This window comes from Pagrus pagrus (genome assembly GCF_965226575.1).
Source record: "Pagrus pagrus genome assembly, chromosome: 10".
Taxonomy (NCBI): Eukaryota; Metazoa; Chordata; class Actinopteri; order Spariformes; family Sparidae; genus Pagrus; species Pagrus pagrus.
The window spans coordinates 27,398,532-27,424,006 of record NC_140194.1 but is presented as its reverse complement, the minus strand read 5'-3'; the positions used below and the strand labels follow the sequence as shown (position 1 = coordinate 27,424,006).

General features: G+C 41.7%; 1 protein-coding gene across 9 annotated transcripts in view; it reads left to right on the top strand.

The window, feature by feature from the left end:
* Positions 1–25,475, top strand: part of srgap1a (SLIT-ROBO Rho GTPase activating protein 1a) — an 85,843-nt gene that overhangs the window by 4,938 nt on the left and 55,430 nt on the right. The window lies entirely within an intron of this gene.

Sequence of the window (25,475 nt, the reverse complement as noted above, 5' to 3'; positions counted from 1 at the left end):
TTAGCACCATCCTAACAGCTTCTCAGAGGTGTTGATGGAGTTTAGAGGTTGAAAGACTAATGGAATCGCCCCCTGGAACACTTCTCCACAACATCACACATCCATCCAAACACTTACCATCTGTTTACCCTCCATAACTGTGTGTGTGTGTTTCCACCCAGTGGTATGGCATTGGGTGTGGCATTGGTGTGTCTTTTGTGCATGAGCTTGCGTTTGCATGGGTGGGTGAACGGTTATTGACAGCACCATCTGTGGCCACGCACCCTTTTTGCAGTTTTAATAAACTCTGCTGAGCTCAAGCAAGGCTACACTTTCCCTGCTGTGCTTTTCATTGTAGCCATAAAGGCCACCGGAACATTAGTTCAGCCCCCCCTGACCTGCGACTCTGCCCCCAACATGCAAACCAAACCATATCCATGCCCCTGCATCTCTAAAACGAACAATTGAAGTGTCACTGTTGCAAATAATGACAGAACACGAAGTCTGGTGTATTGTCTCCAGTTGTAGCCAACACTGGTAAATTCAATTTATTCCAAGAACGGATCGAGTCGAACCATGCTGCTTGTCCCCCCTTCTCTGTTGGTGGTATTGGGGCATAGAGAAGAATCCCTGTGTGGGACTGGAGTGCTGGTAATGAGCTGGATGAGATTCGGTGTGTAGCTGTACTGCATTAGCTGATAGGAGGTACAGGGTGTTAATGGAATTGGACCACGCTTAGAGAAAGTGAAACAGAGGAATTAAACTGATGGGGGAAAGTGCAATAAAAGAGAGAGTTGAAGTGGGGTTTGGAGAGATTTTTTGGCAACTTTCTAGACAACTTTAATTCCTTTGAACCACTGCTGGGGCCCAGCAGATGGACAGACAGGAAGGCAGACAGACACAGTTTGACCATCAGGCCATTCTGCTGTCTGCCACCCAGTAGGGCTGGATTAGGGCGAAGGAGATTGGGGGATGGGAAGGAACAGTACGAGGTCAGGCAGGAATAAGTGAAGGCGGAGGTCGTAAGCTCTGCCTTGCTTGACTTGTTTTAATCTGCGTCTGTGTGTGTGTTCAGCCGATTCATCTTCCGAAATGTAAGCCGTTTATGTGTTTAGCGGTGGCGAAAGCTTTTCAAGATGAGTGCAAACATGCTACAAGTGAAGTCTCTTGTTGGTCTTTATTTCCTGTGTTCACTTAAACAATGTGACATCTGCTACTTTGGCTTCTTCTTTTCTGTGTCAAAGCTTTTACTGACCATGACAATCTGTTGACAAGCTGTGGCTTGGTACTTGGCTCAGGTACCCTAGCCTATCAACCCTCTATAAACTGAAACTAAGCTTTATAGGGTCTCATATAGGTGTGGGAATGTCTGGGGAGTGGGGACCGACCGATTTAGTTTGATACTGATTTAAAAGGGTTATGATGCCTTTTATAAAACAATGTCCATACATGATTAGATTTTCTTCTTACTGTGTGACAACTTGCTACTTTTAAAATCATGGAGTATTTGTATAGAGTATCTATAATTTAAATGAACAGATGAATTTACTTCTATTATTTTTGCTAATGCTCGGCCTTCCCCACCAAAGCTCAAGAAGTAACCTGCTTAGAATGTAAACATCTTGCGCACCTTTTACTTCCATTGCATTTCACCATCCAAATTGATCCAATTCAGCTGTGAGGAACGTATACTTGACGCAGTGACAAACATGTTTTACGTCTGTTACATTTTACCATGCAGTTTATACAGCTGAAATTTAAGTATAGCCTGGTCTTGCGGAATTGTTACAGGCAATCGTAATGTCGAGAATTGGGTTTTAAATTGTTCAATTATTTACTTTTTTTGCATCGAGACATAACCTTTCAGGAGAGAATGGCAGTGAATCTGAGAATATTTTTTTTCTCCTACCCCTAGACTTTCCCTGGCAAAGCCTCACTACGCTCAAGATGTTACCATAACTCCGTATGTGACTGCTCCTGGCTACATTTACTTTGGATTCATGAATAGATTACATTGCTTTTCTTGCTAAAACCTGCCCTACTCTCCCTGTGATTGGTTGCCGTTGTTGGCTATGTTTGGGTTAGGGTAAAAATATCAGGTTAAGCTTACCAGAGGCAGAGTAGGGTGGGTCATAGCAAGAAAAGCAGTGATCCATAATCATGCCTCACGGATAGGTGAACACTTTTTTCCTATAACTCTGTAACACAAGCTGTCACGCTTTGTGAAGTGCTCCATTTCCAGGTGATGTAAACTCATCATTAGTCAATCGTCATCAGATCCACTACTGATGTGTCATAAGAGGAGTAGTCATCTTCTTCTCTGTCTTTTCTGCGCACCATGTTGCATTACTGCCACCTGTAGATCAGTTGAATATTGTGATTTCACTGGTTCCATCCTTCTGTCTAAAATGAGACATGGTTCTTCCTCTTTGCAATATTTTAACTTCGTTAGAGCAGTGAGACGTAAACAGTCCAAACCCAAAATGATAAGAAATGCCTGATTTAATAACCAAAAGATGTATCCTCTCTTGGTAATAGCTAAAGCACATTATCTGATCCTGGGCCTTGGGCAATATGTAATGGTTTGCAATTTTGTCTAATCTTCTAGTGTTTCTGCAACATAAGTTCATATTGGAGAAATGCTCTGTAGAAGTAATCCTATTCTGAACCAAAGTTATGAGCCCCTGATGTCAAGAATCCAACTCCTTCACCAAAACATTATGTCTTATAGGACATAAACCCTCTGGCGTACACTGTCTTTCCCATCCACCCTTAACAGTGATGAACAGAAGTTTAATTTACTGATCACGCGACTCCTCCTGATCCCCTCCCCCCTTTTCCTTTCTTCTACCTTGGCCTCATGACCTGAGGGCAGCTAGCCAAAGACCACCCCTTGAGGCATGGCTGCCATGTTGGGCTGCCGCCTTGAGGAGAAGTTTGAGGGGGAAATAGCGTTATAAAAAGAAGCGGTCAATGCAACTCCGACTAAAGGCTTCATACCCTTTGTCTCTGTAAGCTTGATTGATTATAGCTTAAAGCAAAGAAGTCTTTTATTTGAAAATATAATGCAGTCTAACTGCTGTGGACACCCCGAAATGTCTACACTGTTTTATGTGGTCACTTCTCCCTCTGTCTCTGGTTCACTCAATGCACTCAGTCTGTTTTTAATGGTTGGGGCTGGAAAGAGTTTCCCATGGTCTCAGTTCTTGGGCTTATCAGTCTCACTATAAAGGCTCATTGTGGGTTGCAGCAGAAGGAGGCCCGAGCTGAGTGTGCAGCCGTGGCTGGTGTCGGAGCAGCCCCAGGCAGGTCTTGTGTGTTCTGGCCTGAACCCTCCTCCACCCTCCCCCAAGATGGAAACTGGAGCCATAGTTGTGGTTCAAGCCACGGATATGTGGGGTGCTTAGAAATAAAAAAAAGGAGCCATTTACGGATAAAGATCTGTCAGCCATGCTCCACCACTGCTCATTGTGTCCCACGACCAGTGGTCACACATGGAGAAAGTCACAGCCCTTCTTTGGCTGTGTCGTATCCCATTGGACTCGCTCAGTTTCTAAGCTTCAAAGACTTTGACTGACAGCTAATGTTCAATAGTAAAATAAGCTAAAAGGGGAGTTTATTTATTTATAGTTCTTTTATCCTTTAAAGCATTTGTGAAGCCTTTACATTCCTTGAAACTAGCTGCTACGCGACGTTGGTCAGCATTTTCCTTAAATAACACAATGATGTTATTGTCATGAGACGTCATGTCATGTGGTTATTATGCAATAGATGAAGTAGCTGAGTTCTCCTCCTTTTCTTGCCTATGGTTTACAGTCAGATGAAAGAAAATAATCCAACTGAGTCATCAACTATTTCTAGAACATTTACACTACTACACACAGCAGACGAATTAATGGTAAAAGTTAACTACTGACATGTATTTGCTGTTCAGTGTCAGTCTGTCGAGTCCTTTGTCTCTGTCCTCTCCCTGAACCCCCTGCTGGCAGCCCTCTTTCCAGGACAACTTGACCCTCTGATCACCAAACCAGTGACCTCTGCTCCTTGACCTGAATCCTCGCAATACGGTGCCAACTCTGTACAATTAGATGAGTGTGTCTGTTGTACTGACTGCAGGGATCATGGCGGCTCGTTAGTCATTCAAATGAAGAATTTGTTAACAGTTTTTCAGTTAAAGATGTATTCTTTAAATGCAACTTAACTGCAAAGCAACTAGTAATGATTGGGTTGTTCATTCATTGTATTTATAACCTTGATTTTTGGATGAATGTACTGAGCGGAAACAATTGGCAAATCAAGTTTTGTGTCTTTTGTCCACACTAGCTCTCTAGATCACTGCTCCCTCTCTTCAGTTCGTGCATGCTCTTATCTCGTTCGCAAATACCCTCTCTATTTCTTTAGACTAGTAGTCAAACAGTTATGAATTAACATTGCTTTTACTGTCAGTGATCATCAGTCCATCTCCTGTCTGATGCCAGTGTGATCCGAAACGAAATGTAGTTTGGTTACTCCATTTAAAAGGAAGGTAAAGTTCCTGAGTTTCTAATGATTTCTGTGCGATTGGAAAAGTTCCTTTGTTGGCTGTTGGTGCTTTTTGACAGAGGAGTGAGAGACTGGTCTTTAGCCTTACAGTGTAATTTAAAGCTTCTTCTACCACATTTCCATCTACCAATTGTTTTTACTGTTTGTATGAGTAAAACCTGTGAAAGAACCTGCCTGGCAGAGCTTAGTAGCATTGCAAATAGCTTCAGTTCAGTTCACCAAAATCTTTGTCTGGTCATTTCTCTTTCTGGTAGATTTTTCTTTTTTTTAGGTTAGGCTGAATTTGAGCACATTGCTCTCTGCAAGAAGTCCCTGCAGACTACTGACAGCCCATTTTATTATAGTTAAATAGGAGTGGCATGAACCGCAAAGTTAGTTTTTTAGATCATACTGGTCTGGAAATAGATCGAGCGTGAGGATGCTCTCTTGGTCTGCCCCTTTTGTCATAGCTGTAAGTAGAGCACAGCCTGTGTGACACAAATGGTCATGAAGAAAATAGTAGTGAGGATACTTTTTATCTCCTCAATTATAGATTGTGATCTGCTCCAAGATGACAGAAATTGCTGAAGCACCATTATAACAGGGAGAGTAAGATTGTTTAGAACAATTCAAAAATATCTGCACGCTTTGTGTGTGTGTGCTTGTATGTGTCTGCATACACTTGCACAGTCAGCTGCCTCGCATGGACACAGACATTGTAGCCTCATATATCTTACTTTTTAATCAGGCAGTGTGGAGGAAGCTACCGTCTCCCCTGGGGTTCTGTGATTTGTCCTGGTTAATGGCGTGTCACAGGGGCGTGATGCATGGCAACCTGGCTGGGTGTGTGGCACATGCATGACTGGACTGTGGTCTCGCACACATGCAGAAAGGATGGCCTCTATCTCCCGGCTCTGTGGGAGACAGAAAAGAGAAAGCTCCAGTCTTGCTCGCTATAGTATAGAGAAACAAAGAGCAGTGAAAGCTGATCTGTCTGTTCTTTTCTTCTTGCTCCCTCTTTGTCCCTCGCTCCCGCACTCTGAGCAGCTGCCCTAAGGTCGATCACATTCTGTGGCTGTGCTCGGCTCAGATCTCATGTGGTAATCCGAAAGCATTGGGTGGATCTGTGTGGTGTTGCTCGCCGCAGGCAAAACTGGCATCCAGTTTCACCTGTCCAGTCTTGTCAAGTTTGTGTTCACGCAGGGATGATGACAAAGGCTTTAATTTGAGATACTCTGACAGACATTTTTTCATGGGAAGACAAGTCATCTCAGCGCCTGAGAGCCAGACTGAGAGCTTGCTCTCAGACTCGGCCACTGGTACTTAGAAAAGTGGGATAGGATTGGCAGTTAAAGCCTCCTGGAGGGTAGGTCGGAGGAGATAACAGCACGTAACTCTTTGTCGCTTCCTCTATATTGGCTTCCACTATAATTATCTGGAATTAGGTCCTTGTGAAGCCTCCTCATTCTCTTGTGTGTGTGTGTGTGTGTGTGTGTGTGTGTGTGTGTGTGTGTGTGTGTGTGTGTGTGTGTGTGTGTGTGTGTGTGTGTGTGTGTGTGTGTGTGTGTGTGTGTGTGTGTGTGTGTGTGTGTGTGTGTGTGTGTGTGTGTGTGTGTGTGTGTGTGTGTGTGTGTGTGTGTGAGCTGATCATGTTATCCTGTCTTGGCCTCTGGTGCCCTGTGAGGAAGGGGGCTGTGGGTGTCAGTGTGGACTTCCTCATTCTCCACGGCTTGGTTTCACTGCAGATGCTTTGTGAGAAATCAATCCCTGCTGGCTGTGACTGGGCCTGTGACAAGGGGACTGATTGGGCCTCAGGCTGCAGGGCAGGACAGGGTTAGGGCGCTCAGTATGAAACCTGAGTGATGGGAAAGATTGGAATGTGATTTGAACTAAAGCCATGTCTTTTTCAGCAAAGTTGTGCCCAGAAAAAACCCACACATATGCCTATAATGTTCAGAAAATAACTGGATTAAAAGAAAAATAAACAGTAAAATAAAGGATTTGTGTGATCTTGTGTACGTGCATGCACAAATCTCCCTGTAATATTTTAACAGGCTCTCAGTAACATCAGACTTGTCAAAAACTCGGGCCTGGAAAATAGCCAAGTAGTTTTAGAAACATTGACAATGGCTTAACATAGAAACAAAAGAAAAGCAAAGCTCAACATATTGCAGACAAAAACATGTCTAAACATCAGCTTTGTTCATTCATTCTTTTGATTTTTGCTACATCATTATATTTGTCAAGATTTTCCTGTGTCCCAGAAAAAAACAGCAAGGCCTATATATTGTAGCTTTGAGTTAGATAAGCATTTACAGCCATGTTAGCAGCTCTGTGAGGCTGTAAGTAAACATGGTGATGCTTTGAGCTAAATGCTAACGTCAGCATGCTTTTGCCACTGTGCGCGTGATTAGCACTAAACACTGATAGGAATGTAATTCATTTTTTTTAGGTATTTGTTTATAAAAATGTGAGCTTTGACTTTATTAATAACATTCAATTGTTGTTGAGACATTTCACTAAAATCAAAAAATGTATGATCAACCATACGGTAAAAAGGTATTTGGGACTGGTTTCAGCCACTCCTTCTGCACAAGGAGCTTGTTTGTGCAAATTAAGGTTTCGGGGGTAAAAAACTAAACCTCTGTTTTTATTTTATGTTGGTACAACTAAGAGTTTCTCATGAGAAATTTACTCCGTTGCTTGTGTGTTTTCAGTATGTTGTCTTTAATCTGACATAAGCGTATAATTATCCTGCCTGTTTAAGCTCCCCATCTACTTTAGAGTCCTTTGTCAGGTGAGAATCTCTACGGTTGATCTTGAAGTTTGAGAAGAGGAACGTAGAGCAAATATTTATCTGTGCTTCAGTTCAAACCACCAAATTCAACTGCACTGCAGTGAACTGTCTCGATCACGGCAGCCTCATTATTATGCCCTTGCAGTGCGGCTTTGGCCTTACAGATGTTGTTGCATCAGACGGAGAGCAAAAAAAATTTAAATCCTCCGGTACAGCATTAATTTCCCCCTCTCCTTTAAAGTTTGCTTTGAGCTATCAGTTTGGTTAGTCTCAGCTCCAGAAACATGGGGCTCTGCTAAGTATTTTTGTTCGATTCTTAGAACGTATGAAACTTGAATGATAATGATTGTAGGCGTATCAGATGGCCCCTCTTTCTTGGGGTTTTGATGATTCATTCACAGCCCTTAAACAGCCATTAAAAATGCATGTGTGCATATTTGGTTGAAGCTCTGAAGTGTATCATATCAGCATAATTATATCTCTTTGATTTTAGATTATGCTTTTGCTTTGAAGTTTGGCTCTTGGCAAAATTTCAGTGGCATTTTCGTGTGGCTGTAGGAAAAGACCCTCCACTAATGTCTGTGAGCAAAAAATATATTTTTTTCATTTAATGTCAACATACTGGGCTAATTACAGTGCCTTTTAAGATAAACAAATTATCTGTACATTTTCTTGTGAGCAAGTGTTATGGATCAGTTTGTCCATGATATCATTATCGGTTAATCAGATTTGGTTCTATGCACAAGTGGATTCAGTGTCGGGGGAGACCTTTCCTCTTGCGTATGTGCAATGATTCTTCACCCATCTTAAACCCCCAGCTCTAAGGCAAAGTCACCCCACCCACTATCCTCCACCTGCCCTTAATTCTCTACCCTCAATCCTCAATCCCAGCTTTAGCTCACCCATCCATGCACCTCATTACTCTAACCCCCAACCGGCCCCTCTTATAGCCTCAACCCCTGTGCCCTCAATCCCCAGCCTGTGACCATCCACACTGAAGGCCAAAGTCATATGGATGCTCCTTTTCTGACATTCAGAGAGGGTTGAGTTGTCAAAACACAATGTCATAATGTGTAGAGGTCATTATATGAGTGTTGTTAGTTTGAGATCAGGCCTCGTTTAGTTTGGATGGAGCAGCCGCTCGATCTTGACACTCTTCTCAAGATGTGCTGAAATCAAATCATTATCTGTCGGGACATTTGAAGGTGGTTTGCCGCATACAACGCTGACAACATGTAGCTGTGATGTAGATAAGACTCAGCTCAACAGGCTGTGCTCCTCATCAATACTGCTTGTTTGAAATCAAATGCAAAGAAATTCATTGACTATTTAAAGTCTGGTAATCCACAGAGCATTTCAACCTTGAGAAAAAAGCACATTGTAAGATTGTGAATCATGACTGCAATTACAAGATTGTGATTTCTGATGTCCACAAGCAAATTCAACTAGAGCAAACTAATTTCTTGCATGGCAGTTATAATAATCACAGTGTGTAGTATAATTTCCCCCTTTTAGTCAAAGTGAGGTACAATGTCATCGCTATGCATGCTAGTAAGTGTGGCAGTCAGCCAATCAGAGAACTTAGGAGGCAGACTTTATTTGACTCAATTTGCTCCGGCTCTCCCATTCTCCTCATGGGATACCAGCTGTCCAGATATGTCAGGTGTGTAATCTACTCTGATCCTGATGTCCCACTGAGGTGATGTCATCCACTGTCCACAGAGATGACCATGTAACTGGGAACCAATGTAGAAATAGTTTATTAGCTAAGTACCTCAGTCAGTTGAGCTTGTTTCTTATGGTTCTCAGGTTGTGCTCATCAGGTGTTAATAACCAGGACATTTAGCAAATAGAGTGTTGAATATTCTGATGCTGACTGAGGTGTTTCATCAGCACTGTGGACATTTTAAGGCAGACAGATTCTAACTTTGAGACACTGTTGAGATTTAATTAGTACATTTCACAATACTGACATGTGAGAGTTTGCTTCATTATAATCTCAATATCAGAATTAGTTCTCACTCCGATATCTCAAACACTCTGAGCAGTTTAATGAAGACTGGATGTTTTAGCAGAGTTGAAAGACAGCTCTTGTATCACTCTACCCATCCTGCCAGAGATCAGACGCCACATTCCCCAAAGTGAATATATTTACATGAGGCTGAAGCCGTCTCCATGAGTGGATTATTTCAGCTGTCACAACTCTGAGCACCAGGTGGGAGAAAGATGAACTGTTTTTCCTCAGAGGAGTTTGGGGGAAGTCTCTGCTTATTTTTACAAAGTTTTCAGCCCATCACCACTACAGAAAAGTTTAAAATAGGAGGATCAATGCCTTAAGTTGTAAATGTGGGAGTGTCCCCCCCCCGTCCATGCTACCACTAATAGCTAGAAACAGAGCTAGTAGCAGTTTAAGGTTTTATTTTTATGTGATCTCTTTGAAATGCTCTTTATGGTCAGCTACCTATAAAATACAGTTACACGGCCAACAGTTTACTTAATTTTGGCTGCTTTCCATGTCCAACTGTGTTTTCCCAGAGTCAGTTGAGGCCATTATACTGTTTTTTTTCCTGCGGTATTTTGACACAGTTAACACATAAATGGACTGATATCAATATGTGATTAATGAATACATGTATTTGCTGTTCATGTAACTCACGACCTGCACATTTTTCTTTTCAAATGTCCAATAATTTATTCACTTGGAATGATTGAAAAGATGACAAACAGGACTAGACAGACAGAGAAGAAGACTGACAAATGGCATACAGACACGACGCATCACTAAACAAACATTAATGCATCCTATTAACACTCACAAGGCTACCACACAAGGACGCTGTGTGCTACTTAGAGTTTAATTTAAAGGCATTACCCTCGTAATCAATACTGCCTGTGTGTAGAAACAGTGGGGTTTGTAAAAGTACTTTTAGAAAGGCTGAAAGAGCATGTGTATCTGGGCATGATGTGTGCATAGTGTGTGCGTGACAGCACAAACTTTCGGCTGTGCTTTGTCTCAGCCAGCTGCTCCTTTGCAGATAAGGCGTCTTATCCATCTTCTCCGACCTTGAAAGTAGCATTGTCTCTTTAAACTTGTCCCAAGAAGATCTGAATAGGAGCCTGGAGCTAATTACAAGTTTTGAAAGTCGTCACAGGGTCCATCTCTGTGTTTCATTTACAAAATGTATAGCTCAAATTGAATTTGGGGACATTTTTTCCCAAAATTTTGTTCTGAATTGCGAGATAAGTAGGATGAGGAAGAAAATCTACTAAAGCAATCCTCAGATTTACAGATTAATTGAAAAGAGAGAAACAGATGGAAGTGTTTATGTACAGTTGAGAAAGACTCTGTTTGTTGTGGACTGTACATTGACATGTGCATACTGACTTTCTGTTGAATTCTTTCCCATCACTGAAACTTTCTGTCCATTTAAAACTTTTCGGCATGATATTTTAGTCTATTTGCATTGTCTTTATTGTTGTACAGATTGTACAATGAAGTGTCTTCAGATGTATTTCTGCCCTAGACCAATTTTAGTTTATTTTTAATCAGTTTAAATGAGATAAATATGGGACAGGTCACTTTGGTGTTGATCTTTCTGTAACATTTCTCTTGTCAGAAAAATATATTCAGCCTCCAAAAAACTGTGCTACTCAGTTCTTTGTAGTCTGAGAATTTACTAGAGCTTTCTGTCCTCTGGCCTCTTCCCCAACACTTTTCAAACTAATAACCAGCCTCTTACCATTTCTGCATCCTTTCTCTGTTTCTCTTGCTCCTTGTATCTCCCCATTGGGCCTGCAGCACATATCTTTGCCTCTGGAATTACAGGCCTAGTCCTGAATAGTAGGGTTGTTCCTCCTCGGTCCCTCCAGCAGCCCTGCTGGCTTAACCCTATCAAAGGCCCAGAAACCACACATCCTGCAGGGTGTTGGTTTTTTGTGGCATGGTGAAGGGAGGGGTGGTCAGTAACGGGAGGGAAAGCACACGGGCAGAGGATGGTGTTTTTCTTTGCTGTTTAGTGAATACAGGACAAATAGTGAAGGAATGGCTGTAGCTTCCCATGTGGGTTTTTGCTCTGAATTCAGGGTATTTGTGCGCCCCTCTGATGTTGGCCTTAATGTACTCTGCTGTGAAAGTTTGCGGTTGGACGTCGCTCTTTCCTTCTTTGGCACACATCTGGTGGCTGGCCGGCTGCTCTCCTGAAGGTGTCATCAATCACTGACCCAACCGCAGAAAGAAATAAGGAGGAATCAAACAACATATCAGTGGAGATAAATCTTTTCCCTCCCTACTGTAGGAAAATGACCACATAACACTTTCTGTCTAACAGTGATTTACTTTTCATTCACTGTACATTTGCTGTTGTGGACTTTTTGGAAGAAATATGCCCCATGTGTTAACATTTTGTTGTGAGGAACTGTTCTGCATTTAAAGTAGTAGATGCAAAGATGCAATACGGACTAATTCAGAGTAATCCTTTTTTATTGGTCAAACTCGCAGCATGGAAGTGTTGGTCGGCCTCTCAGCCTGTTTGTCCACCTCTTTGTTGCAGACATAACATATAATGAATGGATTGCCATGGAATTTGGCACTTATATCCATGGTGCCCAGAGGGTGAATCCCAATGACTGTGTTGATCCATAGACTTTTAGTCTAGTACCACAAGCAGATCGAAGATTTAACTTATAAGATGGAATATATCAACCTCTGTGGGTTGGATAAGCAAAACATTTTGTCCAAACATTCGTGGTTCAGTGTATCCTCATGACAATGGGATGTCTTTTTCTATAGTGGAACCAAAATGTTAATATTGGACATTTGTGAAATGTCTCGACAACTTTGAATTGATTGCCATGATGTTTGATACAAACACTCATGTTTCCCTTAGGATGGATGGTAGTTAACTTTGGCAATCCTCACACTTTTCAATCAGTGCAATTGTCCAATACTTTGATAAAAAAAAAAGCAAAAAAGAAAACTAGAGTTCTCTCCATTAGCATCAGATACAGTTTGATTTTATTGGTAATTACCACATGTTGGCATGCTGATGCGCTAAACTAAGATGGTGAACGTTGTAGGGCTGCACCTGATAATTATTGTCATTATCGATTAAATTGCACATTTATTTTTCAATGAATTGATCAGCCACTTGGCTTGATGTAGAACAGGGAGGGCAGCAAATTATCGCATGAGCCCATGAAAGAAACAATTTTAGCTTGACTCAAACAATCAACCAACTACTAAGGTAGATAGATTTTCATGTAATCAAGTAATCGTTTCTTGCTTGTAAAATTATCAGAATCAGAAATCAGAAAGATATACCTCTTAAAATTCAGAATGCTAGTCATTGTCAGCAACTTTGACTGGGGACATTAGCATTAGGTCAAACACCACTGTGACTGGAGGCTTTTAGTCTTGTTATGAGATTTTGTTTATTCAAATTTTAAGGGGAATACTTCAGAACTAGCCTGGAACATTTGGAAATACTGTTTTCATCCGGATGAATCCAGCCTTACATAGTAATATTGCAGGCTGAGGCTGCAGGACAAACCTTGATTAAAGCTCAAACCACTGGGAGCTTGTTCCTTACTTTATTACTGTCTTGTGTTGTTTGCATTTTGTTTGTGTTTTACAGCCCAGGTTTGAACTTGCTCCTGCGTTAACATATTTTTGAAGTCCATAGCCTCTCTTAATCCACTGATCTTTTCTTGGAGTCATTAAAAGATGGATTAAGCTAATCACAGGCCAATCTCTTTGCTGGTATTTGTTTTCATTAAGTCAAAAGAATTAAACATTTGAACATGAGAAAGGAGAATGAAAAATAGCCTCCAGGTGTGTTTCCACTTCCTCTGCTGCGGTAACATGTAGAATTCATTTCAGAGAGCTGTCCACTAAGATTACATTAAGGACCTTAACGTGTCTGAAGAGTCTGAAGGGACACACAGATGCGGTTTTTATGCAGATGGAGTGTGTAATAATGGGGACTGGGAGGCTTTAACAGAGATCTCTGTGAGAATGGGACTAGTTTCTCTAACACCTGAGCCAGCGGGCTCTTGTACCCTGGATGTTAGAAATCAGTCAGCAATAATAGTTAGGCTTCATAATGTCTTGCATGACATCCTTCATTATTTACCGCTTTTGTGCTTTGCTGTCAGCAATGTTCTGTGACTTTAAATGTTGGGATGCAGTTTTGCAAATTCATATAGTTAAATGCACACTTTCAATCCCACATATTCTAAATAAAGACATGGTTATGTCTGTATTTTGTGCAGTGTTTGGTGACAAATTAACAACAAATTAAGAACTTACACATTATCTGAGTCCATGATTTTGTTACAAGATTCATTTATCTTATTGCTTGTATGTTGGCTGGGCGGTCCTGCTTTGTCAGTGACACCTCAGCTGTAGCTATGTACAGTCATCTCCTTTTCCTCCCCCATACTTTCCTTTGGCCCATCGGTGCCACAGTGTCCCGACTGTGGGAACACGTTGTCAACCCAAGCTGGCAGCGGCTCTAGCTGGTTCCGGGCCATGGATCCCGGTGTCCCTGCCCAACTCTGGTGTCTCCACGTGGCTGTGTGGGAAGACAGACAAAAGAAAAGACCTTTAAAATAAAGGTGTACATACTGTGAAGGGAGGCAGATGTACAAACACCTCAGTGAATAGACAGCTGGACGGAGTGACATACAGATTGCAGAGGAGGGCAACTATGTAGATGGTCTGGATAGAGACAAACGGATGGATGGACAGCAGAAGCAGGTAGATGGCTTTAAAAGACATTTTCTCTGTATTTTCTGACATTTTTTAGATTTATAACTTAATCAAAAGCTATAATAAATATTATAAAACAATTATGAAACTCATCATTGGTTACTGCACTTTACTTTTTTTAGCACCTGCTTCATCTTAGCTGAATGAATGGAGTTTAATGCACTGTATCAGACACCAAAAAACAGACGAAATGATTCACAGACATCGGTTCAGACAGAAATGAGCAGTAGAATTAGAGCGCAGACCTCGGCAGCTCTGAGTGCCATCAGAGGTCATTGACAAACCTGACCTGAGACTGAACTGTCCACTGTGCAGTGGAGAGACGGGGTCAGGAGAAGCACAGGAGAGTTGGGAACTGAAGCCAGGGAGCTTGTTGGTAACAGAGCTGTCACTTTGATTCACCTCCCCCACTAGATATTTCTGGTCTGCATACCGGCAATATAATGTACTCATTCCCCACGCAGGTGCACACGTCCCCCCTCTACCTGTTGTGTGCGTGCGCGTGTTTAGAGTGTATGCAGGTGCGTGGGTGAGGAGCCACATTGTGTTATTCATTTATGTGCTCTCTCTCTCTGTCCCACCTCCTTGGGGCCCATGAGGAGGTAAAATATCCACAGTCTCTAAGAAACAACCCCTCCTTCGAACAGGCCACATAACTGCTCGGCCATTCTTTAAGTTAATCTTTCAGAGTTTTTATTATTCGAGTCTCTGCAGGAATTCTTCATTATCAGTTTGTTTACTGCAAGGGGAAGTAAATAGTCCTATAGATGAAAGCTAATGCACCAGAGTTCCAGATGTTTCTCGTGCAACATCCCTTTTAAAGGCATTTATCTCTTCAGCTGTCCGACCGCAGAATTTTCATAGTATTGTTACCCCAAACAAACATCCCAACTGTAAGAGCTCTGGGCCTGCCCAGCCAAGTCTTTTGCCTGAGGTTAGCTTTGTTGGGAATGAGAGGCTGACTGGCTGCCTTGACATATGAGCTTTAGCCCCTTTATCTCTCCCATCACTAATATCCCCAAACAAAAGGACAAAGGCAGGCCAGATACAAGGTGAAGTGTCATGTTTCATTTGGTAAAAAACAGGAAAAATCTGTACATCTGAGTTCAAGACATTGTATGTCCAGTGTGATTTTCTTAACTCTAGTCTATGGACTGGCCAAGCTAAAACAAGCTGAGGCTGAGCTTTCAGTGTATAAATTATCTACATCTCTTTGACTTTCTTTCACACACAAGCATCCACATTGGTCCCTTTAGGGCAGAGCAGCTGGGTACTGTCTACAGATGAATGAGAAAAGTGGGTGAAGTCTGGCCAAGAGACTGAAAGAGATCAATGTATTTGTCTCAGATTCTCTTTTCTCTGATGTTGAGCCACACAGATGTAACCACTTCCTTAGCATTGCTTGTCCACATTCTTATCATCCTTAGCATAAAGCGCTAAAGTGAAGCAGCATCAATTATTTGGTCCCTTGTTTTGTTTGGGATACTTTGCTGAAAATCCATCTTTTGAGCTTTTAATTCTCATGCCCAGCAAGCTTGAGGGTGTCTCTGAAAGGTTTGCTGCTTGCTTCTTTGCAGAGGCATGCAGCTGTGGACTGCTTTGATTCTAAACACTTACAAAAGGATTCCACTGGTGACCCAGAGTTACAGCAACACAAAGAAGAAGCAAATTGTCCATAGAAACTTTCCAAACAGCTTCTAGTGTATAAAGGCATTGGCACACCATTTTAATTGTGCAGGTAAAGTACATTTGTACACAATCATGTTAAATTCAACATTGCTGAACTTTTGGTTAACAGATTTTTGGCACCAAAAGCAAGCCATCTTGACAGTGCTGACCTATGAGGGAACAGAGAGCTGGAGGAAAATGGAGAAAGCTATCATTGCTATCAGATGTGTTGCACCATTCACTTTTAATAGGTTACCTCCTCTGTCAGGATATAAACTGCTCCACAAAATACGAATGGTTGCAGAAAGTTACAAGACAGGAGTTGATGGTAAAATATGTGTACCATGTGTGAACTGTTTGAACTTACTGTTACTGTGTTAGCGTGCTAACTGCAAGCTTGTTCGCTCAGAGACCTTTTTGCCCTTTCAGTATCTCTTGATTGAAAGACTTAGTGTAGAGTCCCGAGAAGAAATTGCCAGGCAGGATAAGTTAGCGGTTAGCATACCAGCTAACTACATTAGTTGACATCTTGCCCTGTGAGAAGTCTTTATGTCACCAAGCTTCCAGAGCCACATCTTTTGGAAAGATGTGTGAGTGAATTTCATGTGAGTGTGCCACTCTCTGGTTGTGAACAAGCCCTTATCTGATTTCTTTGATCCATATGGTCATGATGTTCCCTAAAATCTTAGCATTGCTAACAAATCTCAAAATAGATAACTTCTGACTGAGCTTTGGACTGAGTTTTGAGAAGATACTTAACGTATTGACCAAAAGTGAAGTAGATTATTTAGCAGGAGTGACGTGAAAAGTTTCTTTGTACCTTTTGGGATGCTTTGACACTTCTTTCTTGGCATGACTCTGGGTCACCATTGCAGTCCCTTATTACTCTTGTCAATCCAAATCGATGGCAGAGGAACTTACACACTTTGTAGAGCCACCTTACAAGTCTAAAGGTGAAGTATATCTTGTAGTGTAAACACATAAATATGCACGCACATATCAACGCACTAACACTCAGAAGCAAACCTACACACAAGCTCACATCCAGCCTGGACTCATGGCCAGTCCATCTAACAGACCAAACACACATCAGACTATTGTCCAGATCAAACAGAATGTCTAGATGTTAACCAGCAGCTGAACAAACAGCTCTGCCTCTAAAGTGTGCTTACTTCTCCCAGCATTCACTCTCTTATTTTGTTTGGATCAAAACGATGGTCCTCACAGGCCACCGTAATGTCAGCAGTGATTGATCTCCCTCCTGCTCGCTGCAGGCCTCTCGTCTGTGGGGGCGTCACCTTAGCAACTGTGGCTTTTTGGCTCATATGCCATTTGGCAGAGCTGAATCTAACTGGCAGAGATTATTTCATTTCACTTATTGAAATTACACATTTAAATATTACCTTGTTCAATAGAACTGACACAGATTTTAGTGTTTACTTTGCTCAGTCAGAATCGTCTAGTCCAACATCTGTTTTTTGACTGCTGGAGTGTATTGTGTTTGAACAGTAAGTGCAGTTAGCTGCCACGGCTGAGCTGTTTCTGAATCAGACTATAAAACCCAGAGCGCAGGAAGGAACCTGAGCTCTTTGGGTCTGCCGCCCACAATGCTCCCAGGCCCAAGAGAAAACACAAGAACTCCAATCACAGCCACTACTGCATTTCCTGTGTGTGTGTCGGAATTGTTGAGAGAAGTAGTGCATACGTGTGTCTATCCATGTCAGAGGAAATCCTAATATACCTTTCGCAAATAGCATATAGTCCTCTTCTTCTTAGCAGTATGGATGTGGCAGCAGTGACCAGCAAACAAAGCTGCCAAGCATAGCTCTTGTAAGTCACTTCACATGAGTAGCACTATATTCCTACTGGATCATAAAACATCCCAAAGGACATTGCTTCAGCTCGCTGTGTTTCAAAGAAGCAGATGATTATGGTCCAGGCTCTTTTCCACTGATTTAACAGTCATTCTCTGGATCACAGTAGCCAACAGTACTTCCATTGGAACTCTCTCTGTGGTTTTGGAAGCTGCTAACATGTCAGTCAGATGTTGTAATGGGGCCCACATTGCCAGTTCTGTAATATTTTGAGATAAAACGCTTAAGTAAAGCTGGCAGTTAGCTGTGTGTAGTTTGGCTGTGCTTTATGTGATTAGAGAGATTCTGTTCAGTCTGGTTGGCAAGTCTGTATTACTATGGACACATCTAACTACTCCTCAGGTTGTTACTGTGTCGCTGACCAAAAATGGGATTTGATCAATGGGTATGACACATGTTGGTAAATAGAAGGAGCCTTTGATGTCAGTAATTTAATCTCAGCAGTGATGTAATCTCAGATTAAAAAAAAAACATACAACAATCAGTGACACATTGCAGCGGTCATGCCAAGATGTAAAGCAGAGGGGCTGGATGGGTCAAACAATGTCTGACATACCAAACACATGATGAATTTCTTACTGGTCCCACCAACGTGATAGTCATTACTTAAGTCATTCTTTTACAAGGACACCATGTAATGTCGGTGGCTTTAGTCACTATACAAAAGTGTTTTGTGTGTGACTTAGTTGGTCATGACTTATTGGCCAAAGTGAGTCAAGATGTCAAATGTAGAAACTGCTCCCATCCGGGAGACTCTAAAGCAAATATGATACGGTAAAGTGGGTGTAGCCGAGCCAACACCAGTGCTGGTGAGGTGCCAGTTTACAAGGCCACCATTGGCTGACGGTTTTGACTCAATGTTCTTTTTCAGTTTACATAATTAGTGGGTAAAACAAATACTAAAGAATTACAATGGTCCTCTTTTTAGTGCTTCATCTGAACCTCCATTTTTACTGTTGCTGAGCAACAAAAATGTAACAGTAGAATGTGACAAAACAAGTAGTGAAAATTAAACTGATGAAAGAACTTCTTGTGGATTTTTCTTGAACCTACCGGTACAATGCAAGAAAGGCCTCTAGTAAATTCCTGTTTTATTACACTTACATTACATTACAACAGTTGTGTCACTGCTCCTCTGATGATTGTGCTTGGTCTAATCATTAAGCTTTTTTACAGCTTTTACATTACATGCAATCTCGGAACCAACTGGCTTTTAGCCTCTTGCGGCAAAAGTGCTACTTGAACTACAACGGACTACAAACGGAAAACACAATGTTTCCAATACCAAAATATTGTCCCTTGCCTAAATATTCTGCATATTTATGCAGATACATGTTTACAGAGATTACAGTACGTAGTTTATCTAAACTCATAGTCTTGGTCTTTTGGGCAGAAACTTGTCAGTGCTCATTGTACCAGTCCCTTATGTGTCTTCCCATCTGGTCCAGGGCCTGGAATGCCACGTGGTGGTGATGAAACACCCCATGGCAGCCTAGTGGAACAGTGGTGGTAAAGAGTCAGTCACCCTGCGGGCCTTTCAGTTCTCATCCATCTTCTTCTCGTTAATGGTGTGGAGAGAGAAGGCAGAGAAGGCAGAGAGGCTTCAGGTGGAGAGAGATGATGAGAGGTGGATGGCCAAGAGGTTCAGAGTGGTCACAGTAGTGTATTTTACATCCAACCAAAAGAGAATAAGCCTCATCAGTTTTCATCAGTGGGAATATCTTGAACACAGAGACTGCAAGGGTCTTGCTGGTAGCTTCATTGGCACAGGTGTGTGCCACGTGACCAACTTAATATTTCCCACATTCCTATCTATGATCCTTCCCTTGTGATTCCTTTTTAAACATATCATCCATTAATGGCCATGTTGCATGGTTTGAATTGTTTATTCAAAGCCAAGATCTTCTGTTCAACGGGTGCACTTATGTATTAATAAAAAGAGGGCATTCTACTCAGGCAGGAATGCAAATGAGTGTATAGTCTATTGTTTGAACTAACAAAATGAGCACAGACATAAAGAGGTAAACCAGATCAAACAACAGATCCCTGGTTACCACAAGACTCAACATAAAAACCAACTCACTGCATAGTGAGTCACGCTCAGTGGAAATTAACAACGTGGTAGGCATGCACATCTTTTACCCGTACAATTGCTCGAATGAAACTACTTTCTGTATAATTTTTGCCATATGGTATACATTTATCAAAGAAGCAAGAACATGAATGATAGCTCTGCTGTAATTAAATATGGCAGAAGAGCCTTGTTGGAACATCAAAATAGTCAGAAAATGTCAGAAGAAGATGAACTGTAGATGCTCTGTTTTTTGTGGCATGTGATCCCACTCCAGCTGTAATTGAAAGCTTGTGCTCCGTTTAAAAACTGATCGACCATTTCGTAATTACCTTTGATGGTATTTATCCCATCTTGTTTCCAGCCTCCAGAAGAAGCATGGACAACTCCCCTAGTCCCAAACCCTAGATCTGAAGCAGATGGTGGGGCTGGGCACCCTCCTGTACCGTCCCTCCCCAGGCCTTAGCTGCTATTTCAGGTGCTGCTGATGAACCACTCTGTATGTGGAAATGCAGCTCTGGGACTGATGTGGTACGCCATGCCCCAGATAGCTGTTGGTGGAGACTGTAATCAACTAGGAGGAACTGCAGAAACTCTCTGAGAGTTTGTAGTCTGAGAATATGCTGCTGCACTCAGCAGAGTAACAGATGTATTTTAGACAGATTGATTCATAGCAAGGTTAATTGAGAGCATCAGGAGAGGGCATGTTGTTGGGTTCAAGGGAGAAAGAAAGAACTTATCTCTGTGGCCGTCTGACAGTGGGTGAGTTGTTTTTACCGAAGCCCAGTTTCTCTCTGGGGGTCAACAGTGTGGGTCAGTACCCATCCTGCTTACAAGGCAGTTTCTTTCACAATAGAACAGGCCTATCTGGCAAATCAGAAGCCATTCTGAACTGCAACTTTGGACATATTTGTCGCCATGAATGGGGTTATGGGAAGTATGTGATGTGGCCTCCAAAGGAACACTTGGAAAACATCCAGTACAGAAACAAAAGGGCTTTGGTCCAAACTGATCGCCACAAAGACCAAACAGCGCTCTCTCATTGTCCATATCATCATGTGCATTCTGGGCCACATTGACTGGATGTCCTTCAGTCAGCTGGAATTGTTGCTGACAACTTTATAGGCCCTGTTTTAATTCTGCAAGCCACCATCCACTCATGTAAACATGTACCTGTATATGCGTATAAAAGCCTGTAGAGCTTTGGCAGATTGTGCTCGATAGATTCGGAGAGAGAAACAGAGTGACAGTCACTTATTATCTTTCTGCAACATTACACCCTTGTTTCTTTCCTGTATGCTGTTGTGTTATTTCTCAACACTGTGCACAGGTGCTCTCATCTCCTCTCAGCTCCCCAGTTTGAAAGGGATCACAGAGGGCTTTGATGCCCCCCCTTACACTTTACCCACACCCAAATCCCTCGGCACAGAGGCCTCCACACGTGTTTACCATACAGATGACCTCAGAACGAGAGGAATGCGCCATGTAATAGTAGAGGAAGACTTGCTTGACAGTAAGATGGATCTAACTTGAAAAAAACAGTGGTTCCATGTGCCAGTCTGCTGGTCATGTTTAGTTTTGTAAGAAACCAGTCAGACAGCTAATGTTGCCTGCAGGAATGGATCCATACCAAGCATCGGTGTGATCAAAGGAGCTGTTTTTGCAGTCCTTAAACAACCAAGTGAAAAAGGTTTTCAAAGGTCCTTTTCAAATATTTGCCAATAGGATGAGATAACTTCTCTTATGTAATAATCTAAGATAATGTCAACACAAAGCTGGGTAGACAGCACTTTTTTTAACTGCTTTATGATTGTTTTCATATTAGTTTCGGTTCGCCACAATCTTTCTTTGGTTGGCAAACAACAATTTTGTGTATTATATCCATCACCTGGTGAGAGCAGAGACTGATTTCCCTCAGTTATAGCTTAAACATGCTCCTCCTGGCGAAAGTGCGGAGTGGTTGTTCGGAGATATTTGCATAGCTCCTCTTTTACTTGAATGTACAGTAACATTTTTGCGACACTTTGCGTCTTATTTTCTGCACCATATCAAGCTCACCTCCCACAAGGAGGTGGATCAACCATTCAGCTGGCTCGATACAGATTTAATCTACAACAACCAGCTGACATTCGGGAGGCGTCTGCATCAGCTCCTCTGCAAACCTCTGTGACATACAGTTTCCCACAACACCTCTTTATGTACGTTCAAAGAACAATTATGTATATCTTTGGATAAGCAAAATTCCAGTGTTACTCTGTTTTATTATTTAGATAATAAATGCTACCTGTTAATCAATATGGTCCTGAGTAGCTGTAATGTAACTATTGAAAGGAAAAAATGACAAGAGCTGTGTTGAGTTTGTATATAAAGTCAATATCCTACATCACAGACAGATGTAGCCGACAGATTGTTGTCTTCTCAACATGCGGGCTCATCCATATGGAAAGCAGTAACAAAAAACACTGATTTCGGGTTGAAAACCACCAGCTTGGTGTGGAAGGTAGACCAAAAAAAGAAAAATGGATCCATTCTCAAATATATCTGCCTTTCTGTGGTCATGAACCTGTTTTGTCTCGTCTTCTTCTTCTTCTTCTTCTTGTAACAGCTGATTTTTCCTAAACTAGAAAGTGAGTTTTCTGAGCGCGTCCCAGTTTCACGAAGTGCCAAACCTGTAATTTCCTCTGACAGGCGCTTGCCTTTAAACATGAATTCCTCTATACTTCAACTTGGTACTACAGCTTCAGTGGCCAATGTTTGACTCGGAAAATGAATGATTTAATGAGTTTCCCTGTGCAGTCATGAATGTAATTGTGTTAAATGATCCAGTACGCTCCTTTGTGTCAGTGCCATGGTAGCTTTGTTTTAATCCCCACATCCTCTGGAGATGGAAGCAATTGCAAGGTTTACCCATTCATCAAAAAGGCCTGGTGGACTTTAATGCAGTCACATTTAAAACCAACTTCTTTCTTAGTGCTCATTGGTGGTCTCCAGGTTTTGTCAATGGTCTGATGCTCTTTACATTGAAGTTTTGAGTTCTTTATTGCAGTCAAACCTCCAAACCTCTCCTCTGCTGTTGAAATCCCATCGTCCATGTTAATGATGTTTGTGGTTCACTTTGCTAGAGTAACTGCTGTGATAAGCATTCATTCAGATTTAGTATAGCTGAAACGCCTCCCTTGTGCCGCGTCTGTCTCCATCTAAGTGGTTTATTTCCTTGTGAGTGCCCGAAGGGAGATATGCTACTTGGAAATGCAAAAAGAATAATCAACGGTTACGAATCGACTTGATGTGAATCGCTCATTTATCAAGATTGTGAGAAGATTCAATGCTGATGAATGGAGTGGAGCCTTTTAGTAATTTGATTATCGCATTCAGGACACATGCACATACACACCCACACATACAGAACGGTGCTGCTTTCACTCTTTGACTGGAAGCTTTCTAATTGAGTCAGCAGTTGATTGGCCATTAAGTAGCTTGACGTACTGAGCTATTGATGGTGTACCTTAAAGGCTCTTAGGGATCTTTTGGCTTCTTTGTCACAATAATTGTTGCTGTCTAATCGTCTCATCAAATACTTGTCTTTGTTTTAGCAATTTTACTTCCATATTAATGAGCGTATTTATTAACCCGCAGGTTGGCCAGATTTAGACTCTTGGCTAAGTATGTTGTGGTTCCCCTCGCTCTGGTTTACTTTAGTCTCTAAATCAAGTGACTACAACAGTTGAGCTTGTCTTGGAAATAAAGAGAGAATTTTTCCTTTTATCTTCACAGCTCATTAGGTGGTCAGAGCAATATTTCTACAAACGGGGAGGACGACAATTAAAAGAGCAACTCCACATTCACAAGGATTTCTAAAGTTGCCACAACTGCAGTAAACCACTGCTTCACAAGCAGAGTACATACAGTAACCTGGACAGTGTATGTGTCAGCAGTGACACAGATCTTATGAACTCATCAAAGGAGTAAAAAAATGCCAGCGCCCAAATTTATTCTGTTTGCCACATAAATTAATTTGGTATCGAAACTCCTGCCAGGGACTGACTGGACACCTTACAGGCAGTGTTTACTAACAAAAAGCCAAACTGATGCATTCAGAGAGCTGGTACTCATGGACTGTGAAACTGGCCTGAAATGCAACACCTGCCATAAGGAGCAGAGAAAAAAAAAAACACTACAAGACTGTGCAATACAAGACGGTTTTATGAGTAGAATGTGTTCATATTGGCTAACTTTATATTACCACACAACAACAGCAGCACATTCATATTCATATGTTCCAAAATATGTCTTCAATGACACTTTTATTTATACTTTTATCAAGAAAACAGCAAAACAAATTTGATAATTGCTGACATTAACTTGGGAGTAAAGAAAATACAGCATGTCTCATGGTGGGAAGATCATGGTTTCTGATCAACAAGTGATCCAGACAGCACGGATCAGACTGACATAGATTTATAATTCATTAGATCTGCAGTATAAAGTATCTCTGTGTCTCAGGGTGCACAGTCTACTTTTTCTGTTATATAAATGTGTTTACTTCAACCCAGACTTGAGTCATATATTAATAAACACTATTGAATTTTTATTTGTGTGTTTTCATGTAGTATCCCAATCATCTTGCCTCTTCAAGTTTTTGTGATATGGTTTATTAAAGGAAAACGATGTATCATGTGATTCTGCAGACACAATTCTATCAAAACAAAGAGTGGCTTCTTTAACAATGGATCAATTATCATTACCGCATTAACTGTAAGCAGGGACACCGTGATGCACATCGAACTTTGCCCTAAAACAATTATCTGTGCCCTGTTCAGCTGATCTTATGACTGTTATTTTCCATATTTTGTTGTTCTGCCAAGAAACGGCCACTGAGACCTTGCATGCTGTTACCTTTTATACTGACGCCCAGTCCAGTGAGCTGTACAAATAATTTGTGAAGGCATGTCGCAGCCTTTTTTAGTCTTTTATTATGAGGGATCACTCCGTGCCCCTCTCCATTGGTGTCCACACGGCTCTAAATCACCTCATTAATCTGTTTCCTCTGCTGAAGATGTCTGGCCCAGGCTGCCTTCCATTAGGAGAAATCCATTATACATGGCCCTGGCCAGAGAGGACACACAGAGGAAACAATTTGTGTATGGCTGTCGTTGTGTGCGTGTGTGTGTGTGTGTGTGCGTGTGTGTGTGTGTGTGTGTGTGTGTGTGTGTGTGTGTGTTAGATCCCAGTTGTCCTGTTGAGGATGTAAAATTTAAATGAGGGCTGCACTGACAGGCATGAATCCTCAGAAGGCACCTCAGAGGGTAATTTACCTGCACATACAACTTGTTTAAGCGAGGCCTGCTGTCGCCCCTCTGCTTTCTTAAGTGCCCTGGGTTTTCAGTCACAGGCACTGATGAGTGTGTGTGTGTGTGTGTGTGTGTGTGTGTGTGTGTGTGTGTGTGTGCGTGTGCGTGTGTGGCCTGTTCTGTAACTCTGGATGTGTTGGGGATCAGGTTCCATTCATCCTGGAGTTATTTTCAGCCTTAATGAAACACCTGAGACCAGTTTTGCCAACCTCACATCTCTACAAGATGTCCCTTAACTAACGAATAATAAGCTGCATTGGGCTGTTCTGTAGTAGTCGATGTGTAGATGTGTAGATGTGCTGCACTATAAATACTCACCCGACTGTTCTTTGTCTTATAAATCTGATAGATTTTAGATGTTGGCATGCTGATTTTTAACTCTTGAGTTTTGCACCTTATTAGCTTTTTTTTTCAAGAGCTGTGGTCATGTTGAAAAGTTTTAAGA